At 36.9% G+C, this 15,782-nt stretch overlaps 1 pseudogene; it reads left to right on the top strand.

The window, feature by feature from the left end:
- The first annotated feature begins 9,202 nt into the window (after positions 1 to 9,202).
- LOC114027114 overlaps positions 9,203 to 15,782 on the top strand; it is a 35,196-nt pseudogene continuing 28,616 nt past the window's right edge.

Below are 15,782 nucleotides of genomic sequence, written 5' to 3'. Positions count from 1 at the left end.
TTATCTGCTATATATTTCTATCAGCATAATCTGTTTTCACCTCAAAGTCAGTATATTTAAAACTAGATCCATTATTTTTACCAATAAATCAACTTCTATTCCTGAATTCTGTTTTTATTCATGATACTATCCTTCTTCCACAAATCCAGATTCAAATCCATATTATAGTCATCTTCAGCTTTTCCTTCTCTCTCATCCCCCAAACAAGTCCTAAAAATTCTACTTTCACAATATCACTCATATGCATCCCTTACATTCTCACTACCACCACCCTACTTCAGTCTCTGAAACCTGCTTTGTAACCATTACAATAAACTTCTTACTTACTGGTCTTCCTATTTCTAGTTTTCCTTCAAGTCTTCATTCTAATCCATCTTGAACCTAGCTGCTAGCTCTTTTTAAAGTAGTCTTCTTTTTATGTCACTCTCCCATAGGGAACTTATGCCAGTGATTTTTAAACTTGTTTTTAACATGTTTGTATTTATTTCTATATAATTTTTATCTACTCTACCTTATCAAGATCACTTAGAATATTTGTTTTGTTATTTGTCATGTCACTGATTGAAAACCATTATCTAAAGGATTACATTCAACAAATATTTCTTAACATTTGATATCTGCAAGACATTATGCTACATACTGAGGATACAAAGATAGAAATGAACAAGACTTCTGTCCAGAAAATGATGATTTAATGTGAATGTTAGAGGAAAAAGACAAGTACAAGTATAATAAATAAGTATATAACAAGGAAGAACAAGTTAAGTACAAAGGAAAGGTACTATGAGAAATTTGAGTAGAGAGATTTACATTTCAGCTAGGGAGGGACTGAGGAAAGATCAGGTAAGTCTTCATGTAGATGGGAGGCATCTGACTTGGGCATTGAAGGAAATGAAAGATGTTAACAAAGATGGCAGGGATGAAATATGTATGTATATACATATGTATGCATATATAAATATATATTACAGATGTGAAGAATAATATGAGTGAAAGGATAGAGATAAGAGAGGGTAGAATAGTAAGTGGAGACTAATTCCCCTGGACTGGAACACAGTACAAGAGGGGATACACAGAAGGCTGGACAAGTAGGTTGGAATGATATTGTGTAGGAATTTGAATACCAAAATCTGAAAGTTGTATCTCAGTATCAAAGCAATGAAGTTTTTCATGAAGTGTGCATGTCATGGTCAGAGCTGTGACTTAAAAAAAAAAGTAATAGTGTTATATAATGGATAGATAGCTAGCCTTAAAGTCAATAAGACTTGGATTTGTCTCACCTCATATTTATACTCCCTCAGACACTCTAAATTCATAGTTCTCAACTTACTCATTTCATATTATTTAGTCTTCTACCCCACCTCAGACACACAAAAAGATGGTTATATTCTTGACCTTGCTTTTACCTGCAAATTCACCACTTCTATGTTCATGAACTCTGGAATTCCTTTATCTGATCACAATCCATCATTATTTCACACCTCCCTCAGCTCTTCAGTGCCAAACTCTATTCTTCTACACTGTGACCTCTAATTTCTCAACCCTTCGTTCTTTCCCGGTCTATAACCCCTCTACTGCCTACCTTCACCCCCTTTTCCCATCTTGGCCTCTTGGTGAACCAGTTCAACTTTACCCTGTCCTCTTAAATCCCTTGCCGTCTGTTGTACAGCTTTTCTTGCCTTGACAGGTGTCAGCCTTAGATCAACCTCATCAGCCACACCTATTCATGTGCTACTGAAGGAAGCCAGAGAAAATCACAAAGCTATGCTAACTGGGCTTATTGCAAATTTATGCTACATAACTTCAACTGGGCCCTCAGTGATACAAGGTAATTCTTTTATACCTCCTCCATTAGCTATCCTACTTACCACAGTAGTTCTTCCAATTCCTCTCATAACCTCCCCTGGATCCTCTTCCCTCTATCCTTTCAGCTAAAGACTTTGCCTCATCTCTCACTGGAAAGATTTTGTGTCTGAACTTTACTGGTTAAGTAAAAGAAGATTCCACCATTTTGATAAAGGCATTGTAGTAAACCTTTAATGCCAAGTTCCTTGTTAGAGACTGCTAATTTTCCATATGTGACTAAATAATGTATATCTTAGAAATTTTGGAACCTGAATTAGTAGCCAGATCTTCACTGAGTAAGCACTATCACGGGACAAGAAAAATCACTTCCCCCCAAAAAACACCCTCGTTCACAATGTTTATATGCATGTGGAGGGAGCTGAAAATGGGGCATTTGAGAATAATACCACTTTCGAGGCCACTTGTTTTTAAATTGTGCAGCCAGAAAAGTATGCCTGTGAATGTATGAGTCATGACTCATCCCTGGCCACTTAGCTGTAACCTCAGTGATGAGGTACTAAGCACTAGACACCATCTGCATGTTGATGAGAGTCAGCATTCTTCTCCATTCTACTCATGCTTGTGCCATTCCTGTGCAAGGCTTTTCCAGTAGCAGGTGTTTACAATGTGCATCTCAGATCTGCAGGAAGTAATCTCCCTTCTGAACATACTATTAATGCTGTCTATCTCTTGGGAAATTTGGGTTGTTGAATACCCTTTCCAAGAAGAATAGCTGGAAAAGATCCATGTAGCTGAAGCTAGATTACTCAAATGTGACTTGTTTCCTGGAAATATCCTGTTACCAGGAATCCTAACACAAAGTTTCTTGAGCCAGTCAAAGGTAAGACTTGCTTATGGAGCATATTCCTTTGCAACTTTTTCTTGTAATTGCTGTCTATAAGAGCTATACAACCACATAGATACACTTATTTTTCAGGATTCTTTAAGTTATAGGATTGGGCTTCTATTTACTTCCACACACTTGTACCCACCCCTTTTATTCTACTCTATAGTTGATGAATATGTGTATATACAAGGGAACTGAGTCTGAATTTCTTGCCTAAAAGGAGGCTATGTGTCAGATTTAGTAATATAATCAATCAGAGGCTAGTTTTCAGGTGTTAAAAAGTATGAAGCCTTCACTGACTGATTTCTGAAGCCTATATTGTTGTCTCCTTTAAAAAAAATTGAATTGGAACTTAAGTCTTTACCTTTTACTTTGCTACATAAATCATATGTTGTCTTATGTTTTCTAACTATTTCACCATGGCTTCTTGCATCTCAAAAAAGAATTATTATACTTGAGAGCAGGACTCCTTCTCATACATCTTCATATCCCTCTCAGCACATAGGATTGGGCAGAGCACACAGTAGACACTTAAAATAGGTTTTTATACCTGGTTTGATTAAATTATTGCATAGATACTACCTTCATACACAGGAATAAGGGTAGTACCTGTGGTTTTATTGGTAAAAGGAAACACTGAGGAAACAGTGCCTTCTCTGCAATACACAGTCTTAAAAAGTTGCCTAGATCACTGAGAGAAAAATGACTTGTCCTTGGATACAATACAGGTCTGACGCAGAACCCGAACCCAGATTCCCCTGGCTAGCTTTCAGTCTACTGTACCATACTGCCTCTCACCTTGTTTTTAATAATCATTTGGAATTAGGGAGAATATAAAATTCCTAAGGAGTCCTTTAGGGTCCAAACTAAAATTGGACCCATCTGGTTCTCTGGCTGCAAGCAGATTAGAATCCTAAAATGGATCACAAGATTATATTGCTTTCTTAGGAGTTCTCAATACTTAGAACTTAGATCTTTAAAAGAGTAGGTCTCCTGGGCCTGTCCCAGCCTGTCATGTCTCCCACTGTGGTGACCTTATTAATCTAAAGGCTTCAGAATTCTTTGAATTCCAAAGGGTGCAGGCTAGGGATTCCCTAAAGGGCAGTATATACCCACTTAAGCTCATACCAAGCTTTGAATAGCCCTTAACAAGCAGACACATTTCACTTATGTTTGTGGGCCAGGTTGATAAACTTACAGAGCTGGTTTGATAACATTTCATCAGCCTACAATGTTTATGTACCTCACTAAGCTTTTCCCATTAGCACTGTTCAGGACTGAAGTAGAACAGGTCTATTTTTGTCCTAGACTTTTGACTCATTGTCAGCTTACATATATACAATGACATCTCGGCCGTTAGCCCCCAACAGTGTAAGCTGTACATACAATTTGATACATCTCCATATAACTTACAGCTTTTAAAAGAAAGGTTCAAAAAATTCACTAATAATCATGACTGTATGACTACCTAGGATATTTTGATTAAATAACTGATCACTATGTTTTTTCCCTAGTACAATATTTGGGTTCCAAGTTCACAGCTAGTTCAAACTCCTCAGGCATCATCTCCATTTTGTAAAGGAACACATGAAAATAAACTAGAGATAGAACCCACAGGTATTAGTTGTGTCTTTCTCCTTAGTGCATCCATAATTTGCCTTGTTCTATTCACTTCCCTAAACTTCTCCATGTGGCGGAGAAGTTAACTTGCTTTTTGTCTTCTTTTCCTTTCAGACCACTGCTTTGTTGCCATCACTCAACAGCCTCTTCTCTACTATATCACCCTATCCCCATCATCAATTATATGTCAACCTTCAGCACATTCTGTGCTCTTCCTCATTGATCTTGGAAATGGTGTCATAGTCTTCCATTTAAAATATTTCTTTTACCATTATCTTTAACAACTTTAACATCTATGTTCATGACCTTTGTAAATCCTGACCTCATAGTTTCATGACCTCTTCAGTTCTACTGCTGGAAAAAAAAATCACAAAATGGCAGATTTTATCTATTATTTGTTTATGCTCAGATGGAGTCTCACTGATGCTCTGCATTCTTCTTATCTACTCCAAATATTTCCTGGAGCTTGTGCTGCCACTGTCCTTGTGCTCTCAACAGATGACCTCAGCAACTTACTGAAATCAAGGCAATCTGAAGCGTACTTCCTCAATTCCCCTACTCTTCACCCTGCTCCTTTTTACCTATGTCTTCACCTGTCCTGAGTCCAAGGAAAAGATGTCTTTCCTGGACAAGGCTAGCCTCTTGATCCATGTATTTGACCCCACTCCACTTCTGACATGTTAGATATATGACCTTGGGTGACTGACAATCTCTGAATCTCAGTTTCCTGAGCTGTAAAATGGGAATAACATTCATGTTACCTACAGAGTTGTGAGGAAAACTCTTTATAAGCTTCAAAGCACTAAATAAATAACCCATGATTGTATCATTATATTTCAACTCATTATGATGGTAATAATCCCCTCCAACCACCCAGGAGACTTCACTCAATCAATTTTTTCTTCACTTTCTTGCATTTTCAATTTCTGCCTTGCCTTCCCTTCTGCATATATATATATATGTGTGTGTATATATGTATGTATGTATATATATGTATATATATAACATATATATGTGTATATATACATATATGTGTATATATACATATATATACATATATATATATGTTGGCCCCCCAGGTCTCCCCTATCCTAAAAGACATTACTGTTTCTTATCAAGCTCACTTCCTTCTCAAGCTATTGTTACAAATCCACAACTCCCTTTAATTGAGAAATAGTGCTCTCTAAAATGTCAGCAATGGCCTCCTAATTTAAAATTCCAATAAATATTTTTTCTCAATCTTCATCTTCCTTTTTTTCCTTTTCAGCCATTGACTGTGTTGACCACCACCATTCCTTGATGTTCCTAATCCTTTACTTATCGACTTGTTCTTTGGTGATGTCTTCTGCTCCCACAATTTCAACCATCACCCCATATGGACAGCTCCAACTGCCAAGAAAAGCATTTAAGCAGTTGTTCTTCTTCTTGTTGTCATTCAGTTGTTTTCAATCCTGTCTGACCCTTTGTGATCTCATTTGGAGTTTTCTTGGCAAGAAATTCTGGAGCGGTTTACCATTTCCTTCTCCAGCTCATTTTACAGATGAGGAACTGAGGTAAACTGGGTTCAGTGACTTGCCTACAGTCACATAGCTAGTAAGTGTCTGAGGCCAGATTTGAACTGAGGAAGATGTCTTCCTGACTCCAGGCCTCACTCTCTATCCATTGCACCACCTAGCTGCCCCCTTTAAGCAGCAGCTTGATGCAATTTTATTTGTGTACCAGGAAGACCAATCTAGAAATTAAATGCAAGATGGATTGGTGGGGAAAAACAGTGATGGCATATTAAGCTCTATGTGTCTATAATTAAACTCCTTATTCTCCCCCAATCCCTACCAGAATCCTTTTCCTATTCCTAACTTTCTGTCTCTGTTGATGACACCACCATTCTACCAGTCACCCATGTTTATAAACCCAGGGTCATCCTTGATTCTTCTCTGTGCATTATCTCACATATTCTATCAATCATCAAATACTATTGCTTCTTTGCTTCTACCATCTCTCTATTATATCTATCCCTTCATTACCTTTCTGATTGCTACTACACTAGTTCACTTATACTGTTGAAAAAGCCTTCTGCCAGGTTTCTCTTCAGTATCTTCCCTTCTAATCCATCCTACATGTTACTGCCAGATCAGCTTTCCTGATAAGCAGGTAAAATTGCATTAATCCATTGCTTAAAAACTTTCTGTGGCTTCTTATTACCTTCCAAATTGATAGGAAACATCCAATTTGAGTTTAAAGGTATGCCACAATCTACTTCCAACCTATCTTTCTAACTTTATCTCATACTACTCCACTTCACATATTCTACGCTCCTGACAAATGGATTACTTATAACCTCCTCAATATATATGGATGTTTTTTTCACCTCCTCTCATTATGTTCACTATGTCTGAAATAGAGTAGCTGGGTAGCACAATGGATAGAACACTACATCTGAAGTCAGGAAGACCTAAGTTCACTTTGTGAATTCAAATCTAGATTCTTACTAGCTATGTGATGCTGTGAAAATTACTTAACTGCCTTAGTTTCCTCAACTGTAAAATGTGTCTAATAATAATACCTCCTTCCCAGGGTTGTTATGAGGAGCAAATGAAATATATTTGTAAAGTGCTTTGCAAAACTTAAAGCATTATACAAATGATAGGTGTTATTAAAGAGAGCTATTAGAATGCCCTCTTTTTTCATCCTATCTGCTGATACCTTACACATTCTTCTGTCAGAGTTCTATAATCTCTGATACAGAGATATTCTAAGAATGTTGTTCAGCCATTTCAGTCATGGTCCTACTCTTCATGACCCCATTTGAGGTTTTCTTGGTAAAGATACTGGAGTGGTTTGCCATTTTCTTCTCTAGCTCATTTTACAGATGAGGCGAACAGGGGTAAGTGACTTGCCCAGGGTCACACAACTAGTATGCATCTGAGGCCAGATTTAAACTCAGGAAGATAAGTCTTCCTGAATTTAGGCCCGGCGCTCCATCCACTGTGCCACCCAGCTGCTCCACATTCTAAGGATGAGGGTTTAGCTTAGAAACTACTGTCAATGATTAAATTCTATTGACTTTGTGATGCAGATTCATCATTTCCTTGGTGTTTCCCAAAGACTTTAGCAGTATGTACAAGTACACAAGACTCACACACCAAAGGAAATATAAGAGTAGACACATTTTAAAAGACACCACAATATGCTTGACTCCCAAAGCTGCACTAGACCTATTGCAACCTGTTGTGCTTGGGCCTTCATTTTGGCCATCTATAGAATGCTATACACAAGGCATGTTGTGTTGCAGACACCAACAGTGGAAATCCTACTTATATGTGCTAGATGATGTGGGAAGAGTGGTGTACTTCTTGAGAATACTGAATATAACTGCTACCTCTGACCATTGTATTATTTCTTCTGCTTTGTTAACACATTCAAGGCACAGCTTAAATTCCATCTTTTTCTTTCTTTCCTTCTTTTTTTTTCGTGGCAAGGCAATTGGGTTAAGTGACTTGCCCAGGGTCACACAGCTAGTAAATGTCAGGTGTCTGAGGCTGGATTTGAATTCAGGTCCTCCTGACTCCAGGGCCAGTGCTCTATCCACTGTGCCACCTAGCTGCCCCAAATTCCATCTCTTTCAAGAATCTTACCTGAACCCCTCAACTGGAAGTAATTTCTCTGTCATCTGATCTCATAGTCTTTGTACTCCTATTTTATACTTACCACATTCTTCCTCGTATTCTATGTATTTATGTAGACATATTAGTTCTCTTAAAGGTAGTAAACTCTTTGGGGCAGAGATCATGTCTTTTCTCTTTGTCCCTTCCCCGGCAGCTAGTACAGTGTGTCTCATGCATTATCTACTTCATAAATATTTGTGTGAATAAAGAAATGAATAAACCTATAAATGAAACCATCAAAGCAGCCAGGTATTTCAGTCTAAATGATTTAAATTTTAATAAAGATTTTAAAACTCTTGATTTCATTTTCTTCAAGCTACTGAATTTACTCAGTAAATTAAAACACTGACTTTGTTGTTTTGGCCTATTTCAGAGTAATCTTTTTAATAGTCCAAGGAAAGTGATAAGATGGATTCTGAATGAGGATCTCCACCATGAACAATTCACTACAACAGATTTATTATGATAGTCATAATAAATTAATAACACATGGCTAGTCCATCTCCTTTTTTTAGTCTTACATGTCTTTGTTGATATTTATATGCTACTTCTTACATGCAGTTCACTATTGTTATTTGGTAATATGTTGTTGTCTATTTATACTTTTTCTTCCTCCCCACAAGGGGGAAAGAATAGAAAGAATAGGGGGAAAGTGGAGGTGGTACAAAAGGGCTATCTAGTATAGTTCTTTTGGAATAATGTTAGCCAATTTGGATGCTTCTGTCTGCACTAACAAGAGCAAATTCCCCTGTTCAATCTCTTTACCCCTTATTGGGAAAGAGTGCAAAGTGATTTTGGAGGAAAAGCTCAGTTAAAGAGGACCCCTACTCTTAAATAGTAGTACCATCGACTTGTCAGATAAAAGATCAACATCAGTACTAAATTAGAAGAAATGATAAATGAAAGAAGATATGATGGTCAGCTACAACAGTGTCAACCTGACCCATTCAAATGGACATCACCTCTCAGAGTCCAGTAAAGCGTGGCACCTAAGGGGGACTTCAATGATGACTCCATGAAAGGAGAAAAGAACTTTCAATAATGAGGGTTACTTTGCTACATGTTCTCTCTAAGCTTGATCCCACTCTCCCCAGGAATCTTAGGTGGATGGATATTTCTCTAATGACTGTTCTTGCTATACCTGCTTAGTAAATATCCCTTCTAAAAGCTAAATAATTTTGTCTGGCTAATGGATAATCAATGTGGAGCATACCAGATCTAGCTCATGAGCACCTGCACTAGAGCCTCCCCCTACCCCACCCCAGGAACTGTGAAGGATACTCCTAGGATCCTGAGAGGAGGAGGAGTCAGCCACCCTTTGGGACCCAGCTCACCAATGTGAATGAGAGTTCGGAGAAGTAGCCCAGGAGAAAGTACAACATTAAGATCACATGAGATTCTTTGATAGAAGCAACAACAGAGATAACTTTGTTTATATATATGATCAACAAAAGTGTTTGCCACTTTCATAGAAGATGTCAATAGCAGAGTACAAATGAAAAAGGGATTCCCCATAAATGTGAAATTCTCCTGACATCTGGTTTGTGGCTAGCATTGGCTGACTGCATCAAGCCCCCAAAATACTAGAATCTTTTAAATAGCTGTTATTTAACTAAAAAGAGTTTAGCCTGACAATCCCCATAGGAAGAAGTAAATGGATGAAAAGTTGCTTAGGGTGAGAAGGCATGGGTGAATTGAAGTCTGTTCCACTGGAAGATATACCCACATCAGTTAAAGCATGAATTGATTGAAGCACTGAAGTGGAAACTACAGATTACGTAGTAAAGTCAAGGATCTAGGACTAGAGATACTCATCTCTTTGCAAGGAAAGTGATACGGAAAATGAAGTATTTAACAACCCCAACAATTTCAACATTTTGAAATAACCAAATGGTTGAGGCAGATGTTTTCATGGTTTAAATTTCTCAAAGAATTTTCTGTATCTATGCTTTCTTATCCATAGTTGAACACAATTTAACAAAATGTATCCAGGTGCACCATTAGCCCACACTGCTAAATTTGTTAAGCTTACATCTCTGCACAGATTACTCCCAAATCCGTATTTCCACCTTTAACATCTTTCCAAAGCATCTGACTTGCATTTTCAGTTAGCTACTTAATCAGGCTAAGTGCCTAGGACATTTCAAAATCAACACGTTCCAAAACAGAACTTGCTATCTTCCCCTAAATCAAGTCTTCTTTCTGGCTTTCCTATTTCTGTCAGTGGCACCATCATTCACACACACTTGAAAACTGAGTATTACTTTTACTCTTCTCTCTCTTTTACCCCCCCCATATCCTATTATTTAGCAATTTCTATATCTCTAATATTTCTCAAACCTGTCCTTTCCTTTCTCCCATTTCACACTCTCATATACCAGCAAGAAACCTAGTACAGGCTCTCATTAACTCTTACTCTGCTACTTGAAATAGCCCCTTAACTAGTCTCCCTACTTCCAATCTATATCCTCTAATTCATCCTTCATACTGCTGCCAAATTAATCTTCTTTATTCACAGATCTGATCATACTACTCCTCTGCACAAAACTTTTCCATGACTCCCTATTGCTTTACCAAGTAAGAGCCACACACTTTGGCCTGACATTCAAGGCCCACCACAACCTGATATCTCTTTATATTTATGGCTTTGACTCTTACTATACTCTATATGTGTTATGTTGCAGTCAAATTGCAACATAACCTTTGTACATGCTCAAGGTCACTTGCTTCTGTACCTTTTCTCACACTGTTCCTCATCCTTAAATACCCTTCCCTGCTATTGCTGTCTTTTGAAATCTCATCCATCATACTAGACCTCGCTTATTTGCTACCTCCTTAGACAAGCTTTCCCTAATCCCCCAGGTAGAAACTTTCTTCTGACTTTGCATAGTATTTTCTTTCTACCTGGTGTTCTTATTATACTCTAAACAGCTCTGTAATTATTGTACAATAATAGTGTATTGTCTATTTGTCTATATAACATAGAACCTGCTAAATTGTAAGCTCTGTGAGAAGAGGGATCATGTCTTAATTAGTATATCTCCTCCAGCACATCGTATGGGCCCTTGTACATTGTAGCTACTTAATCAGTGGTCATTGGATGGATTAATAAATAAAAGAAAAGGATCTTCAAACCATTCAGCAATTTTTGTACTATCATATGTGTGTAAAAGTATGGAAAATGATAGGCCTTAGGACAAAAGAAAGAATGTAAAAATTTATTAGAAAAATGAGTGTCCTTGTCTATAGAGTTGGCATTTCTAGGCCACAAAATACTATATTTAAATGGAATGGAAATTTTAATACTAAAAGACATGGTAGATATATTGTTGTGTTACATTACCAAAATCCATGATAATGCTTATTCTACAAAATATTCCTTAAGGACAGGGATTATGACTACTTGCATTTAATTTATGGTGAACCTCTCTTAGGTATTTAAAGTACTAAAAGTGTCAAAAAGAAAATCTTTAAGGTTGATTATATTTTTTTAAAAATGTGGTGCTATGGAGCATATCAGTTAGTCAAAAGGTCCTGGACATGATGGCAAAGGCACCCTAAGAGTAATAGTTATCTGCTAAGAAACAGCAGGTGGTGCTTTTGAGTCAGAACACTTCACCCTCACTTTGCTAAGTACATCACAGCTTTAGAAACTATAGCAAATTTAGGATCAAAATATCATAGATTTTATGCCTCTTCATATTCTAGTGGAAACAATCTCACAGTGGAGGTAGCTTGTACAAGGTCACACAGCTGTAAAGGGCTTTGACCTGGGCCGTTTGATTCCATGGCCAGCACTTTTTCCACTACGTTGCACTGGCCTTCTCTGATAACAGTTCAAAACATTACCTTCTGTACCAATACAAATGACAATAAAGTGGAACTCCTATTATAACTTTTTTTTTAAATTGACAGCTCCTTTCACAGGCTAAAAATGTGTTCTTCAGAAGGTATACAGTAAATGGAGTATTTCATTGATATAAACCATGTCAGTGGTTAATACCCCTCTCTGATGAAAGGGTGGATCCATGAAGTCTAAAACTTCAACTTAAGGAGGAATCTCAGCTCAGAACATCTCATTTCTCACCTGGCTACAGTACTCAGGAACATGTCTGACCTCTCCGCCACGTTGGGTACTTTCCCCCACATCTGCCCCTGCTTTTCTCCTTTCTTTTGTGTGTTGTTTCCCTCCATTATATTGTAAGCTGCTTGAGGTCAGAGACTGTTTTTTCTTTTTCTTATTTGTATCTCCAGTACTTAGCATAGTGTCTGGCACATTATAGTGTCTGCTTAATAAATGTATATTGACTATGATTATGACTTGCATAGCTTATTTTAAGTTTGGCAATATGTATGGATTTGTCATCATGGTTACTCTTGAGAGTTGCCTAGAGCTCGATCCATTATGCCATGCTTAGAAACTATTTAATCTAACCTCTTCATTGCTAGCAATGAAAGTACAAAGACTATATAAGGTTACTGATGCAGCAAAGCTTACCCTACTAGTTATGAATAAACCAGGGATTAGAACCCAAATTATATGACTCCAACTTAATGTCCTTTCTATTACAACATGCTGCTTTAGTCCTGCTACTTCTATCCTTAGGATTTGGTAATCATCTCTATTAATACGTGACTTCTATTATCTTACTCTTGAAACCCTTGATAACTTAGTTATTTTAATTTTTTATTTTCTACATAAGAGCAGAATGACCTCCTATTTCCTTAATGCTAAAGCTTTTATGTTTTAGCAAAGAAACTCTCCTATGAAAGACAAGTCTCGCTCATCTTCTTAGACTACATAAAATTTGTCCTCATAACACTCTGCTATACCATTTTAACTCATGGCATACCACATAGTCTCAGAAAGATTTAAATATAGTTCAGCCAAAAGTCAATAAAGAGACATATAGTAGGGACAGCTAGGTGGCGCAGTGGATAGAGCACTGGCTCTGGAGTTGGGAGGACTTGGGTTCAAATATGAATTCAGACACATGATACTCACTGTGTGTGACCCTGGACAAGTCACTTAACTCTGATTGTCTCAAAAAGAAAAAGAAAAGAAAAAAGAAAAAAAAAGAGACATATGGTGGATATAAATATGCTGCACCTAGTTACCACAGAAGAACTGTGCAGCAGAAGTAGCACAAAATATATCAAAGAGATGTATGTCCAGAACAGGAAGTGGGTCAGTCAAGTACCAAGAGCAAGGGACAACAGATGGAAATCCATGAGTTCTACAGGTAACATAAAGAGATCTAGAGCAAGCCCCCTAGCATTGTAGGTAGAACCCACTGTGGAGGATTTTTGGGAGTACTTGGACAAAAGTTGATAGGTGGCACAGTGGACACAGCCCTTGGCCTGGAGTCAGAAAGCTCCTTTTCCTGAGTTCAAATCCAGCCTTAGATACTTACTAGCTGTGTGACTCTGGGCAAGTCACTTAAACCTGTTTGCCTCAGTTCCTCATCTGTAGAATGAACTGACAAAGGACATGGCAAACTAGTCCAGTATCTCTGTCAAGAAAATCCCAAATGGAGTCACAAGAGTCAGACACAGTTGAAAAATGATACAATAAAACCAAAATGGACAACAGTCACACAGGATGATAACGAAGTCACAGAAGGGTTATCATCTGCTCCGTAGAGAGAATATGTACTTTTGTGAAGTCCACTAAAGTATTAAAGCTTTCTATCACCTATAACAAATTAAAGGAAATGAGGCAAGAGGCTAAAAATTCTCATTTCTTCTTAAAAATAAGGCGTCAATTAGTTCTCTACATCAGTGGTGTCAAACTCAAATAGAAATGGGTCCCTAAACCTTATGTAAGTATCCCTGAAAGCTGCATTACTGACTTAGGAAACTTCATGTTAACATAATCTATATTCTAGTGTACTTTTACTTTATTTTACTAAATATACCCAATTACATTTTAATATGGTTTCAGCTAAATTCTAGTGATGAAGCTATAATGTAGTTCACTGGCCATGTGTTTGGCACCTCTTCTCTACATATTCATATTGGAAAAAGAACCCTCTACTGTCAGTCATTATTAATCTAAAGATGGGAAGATCCCATACCTAGTGACTCTGTAGCACAAATAAAGATACCTCTTAAAATAGCCTATTTTTGTCTCTAAACCAGAACACCAATCAAGTTGGTAACTCAAAGAACCACTTTATTTTGAAGAGCAATAGTTGTTTTTTTTTTAGCTTAAATGAGGCCCTGTCCCTTATAAATATCAATATGTAGAAAATATTGACCAGGCCTACACTCAGGTAGTGTGGTATAAGGGAAAGAGCTTGGGCCCTGAAGTTAGAAGATTTGGTTTTAAATCCTTCCTATGTTTGCTACCTGTGTGACTTTGGAAAGTCACATAACCTGCCTGGGCCTCAGTTTCCTCCTCTATAAAATAAAAAGGTTAAACTAGCTAGACCTTGAGATTCTTTCTAGATCTACACTCCTGAAAAGTGCAAAAATCATCCATTTTAATGAATTTAAGTTCATTATTATTTATACATAGGCAATGCTAACTAATAAAGGTGAAAACTTACATTTTTTAAAACATAGTTTCCAGTATCTCCCTGTCTATATTTTTATAGTAATTATTGTGGCTGGTATTTTTAAAGTCAACATTTATCTGCCAAAGGTTGTAGTATGATTGAATAGGTACCATCTTGGCACATGGCGCCTAGAAAATGATTTTAAACCGCCTCCTCCTCCTCCTTCTTCTCTCTCTCTCTCTCTCTCTCTCTTTCACACACACACACACACACACACACCTCCTAATGAATCTCTTCTTAAAAATTATGTCTACCTTTTATGTTGTTTAGATTAAAGTTTGCCTAACTTCAAGAAATAGATTAATACTTTGAGAATGAGATTATCACTTATTCAATAAATGGAGGGTAGAAGAACACAAGCCTTAGTAAAATAAGATTTCATCTCTACAATGTATCTATCCATTTAACAGTAAGAAGGAGAGAATTTATAAGTAATAAACTACTTTCATCAAATACATCCAAATGTTCTTGACAATAAGTTTGTAAGAAACTACTCTAAGTGAATTTAATGTAAGCTGATATGCCTTTGTCCAGAGCCTGAAAAAAATTTAAGAGCCAGTTACAAGATGAATTACTTTGACATTTTAATAGTTGCTCAGTTAGAAAAAGCAATAGAAACCTGTTGGAATGGTCTGGTGAAAGGAGCTGGGGATTTACTCTATGTATTCAATCAATGTCTAAATACTTGGATGTTTGTCCTTTGTAGCCTTGACCTGTCAGGATACTGTATTACCCATTAGCACTGTACATTCTCCTTGACATACCAATTAGCTCATTCTGGCTTTTACATGTCTGAGCAATTCTTTTGTATGAGATTATCACTTATTGAATAAATGGTGGGTAGAAGAACACAAGCCTTAGTAGAATAAAATTTCATCTCTACAATGTATCTATCCATTTAACAGTAAGAGAGAGATAATTTATAAGTAATAAACTACTTTCATCAAATACATCCAAATGTTCTTGACAATAAGTTTGTAAGTTCTGAAGTTCTCTGAAGTTCTCTGCTTTTGTATTTTACATATATCCTTTTTTTCTCTTTTTAATATGAATTCTACATTACCTTTCATTAATAGATATCAGTATTCAAATATAGAACAAGAACACAAGAAAAGGAAAAAAGATTATAAAAAAAATACAGTATATATTTGAATGTTAATCCCTCCCTGTAGACTGATTTTAATAAAGGAGTACCACATGATCCTTGCTTTTGTGATCATTTTGAACCTCTATACTGTGTATTTA

This window comes from Vombatus ursinus, unplaced genomic scaffold, assembly GCF_900497805.2.
Source record: "Vombatus ursinus unplaced genomic scaffold, bare-nosed wombat genome assembly UNPS02014852.1, whole genome shotgun sequence".
In the NCBI taxonomy this organism is placed as follows: Eukaryota; Metazoa; Chordata; class Mammalia; order Diprotodontia; family Vombatidae; genus Vombatus; species Vombatus ursinus.
This window is presented reverse-complemented; position numbering and strand designations above follow the sequence as displayed.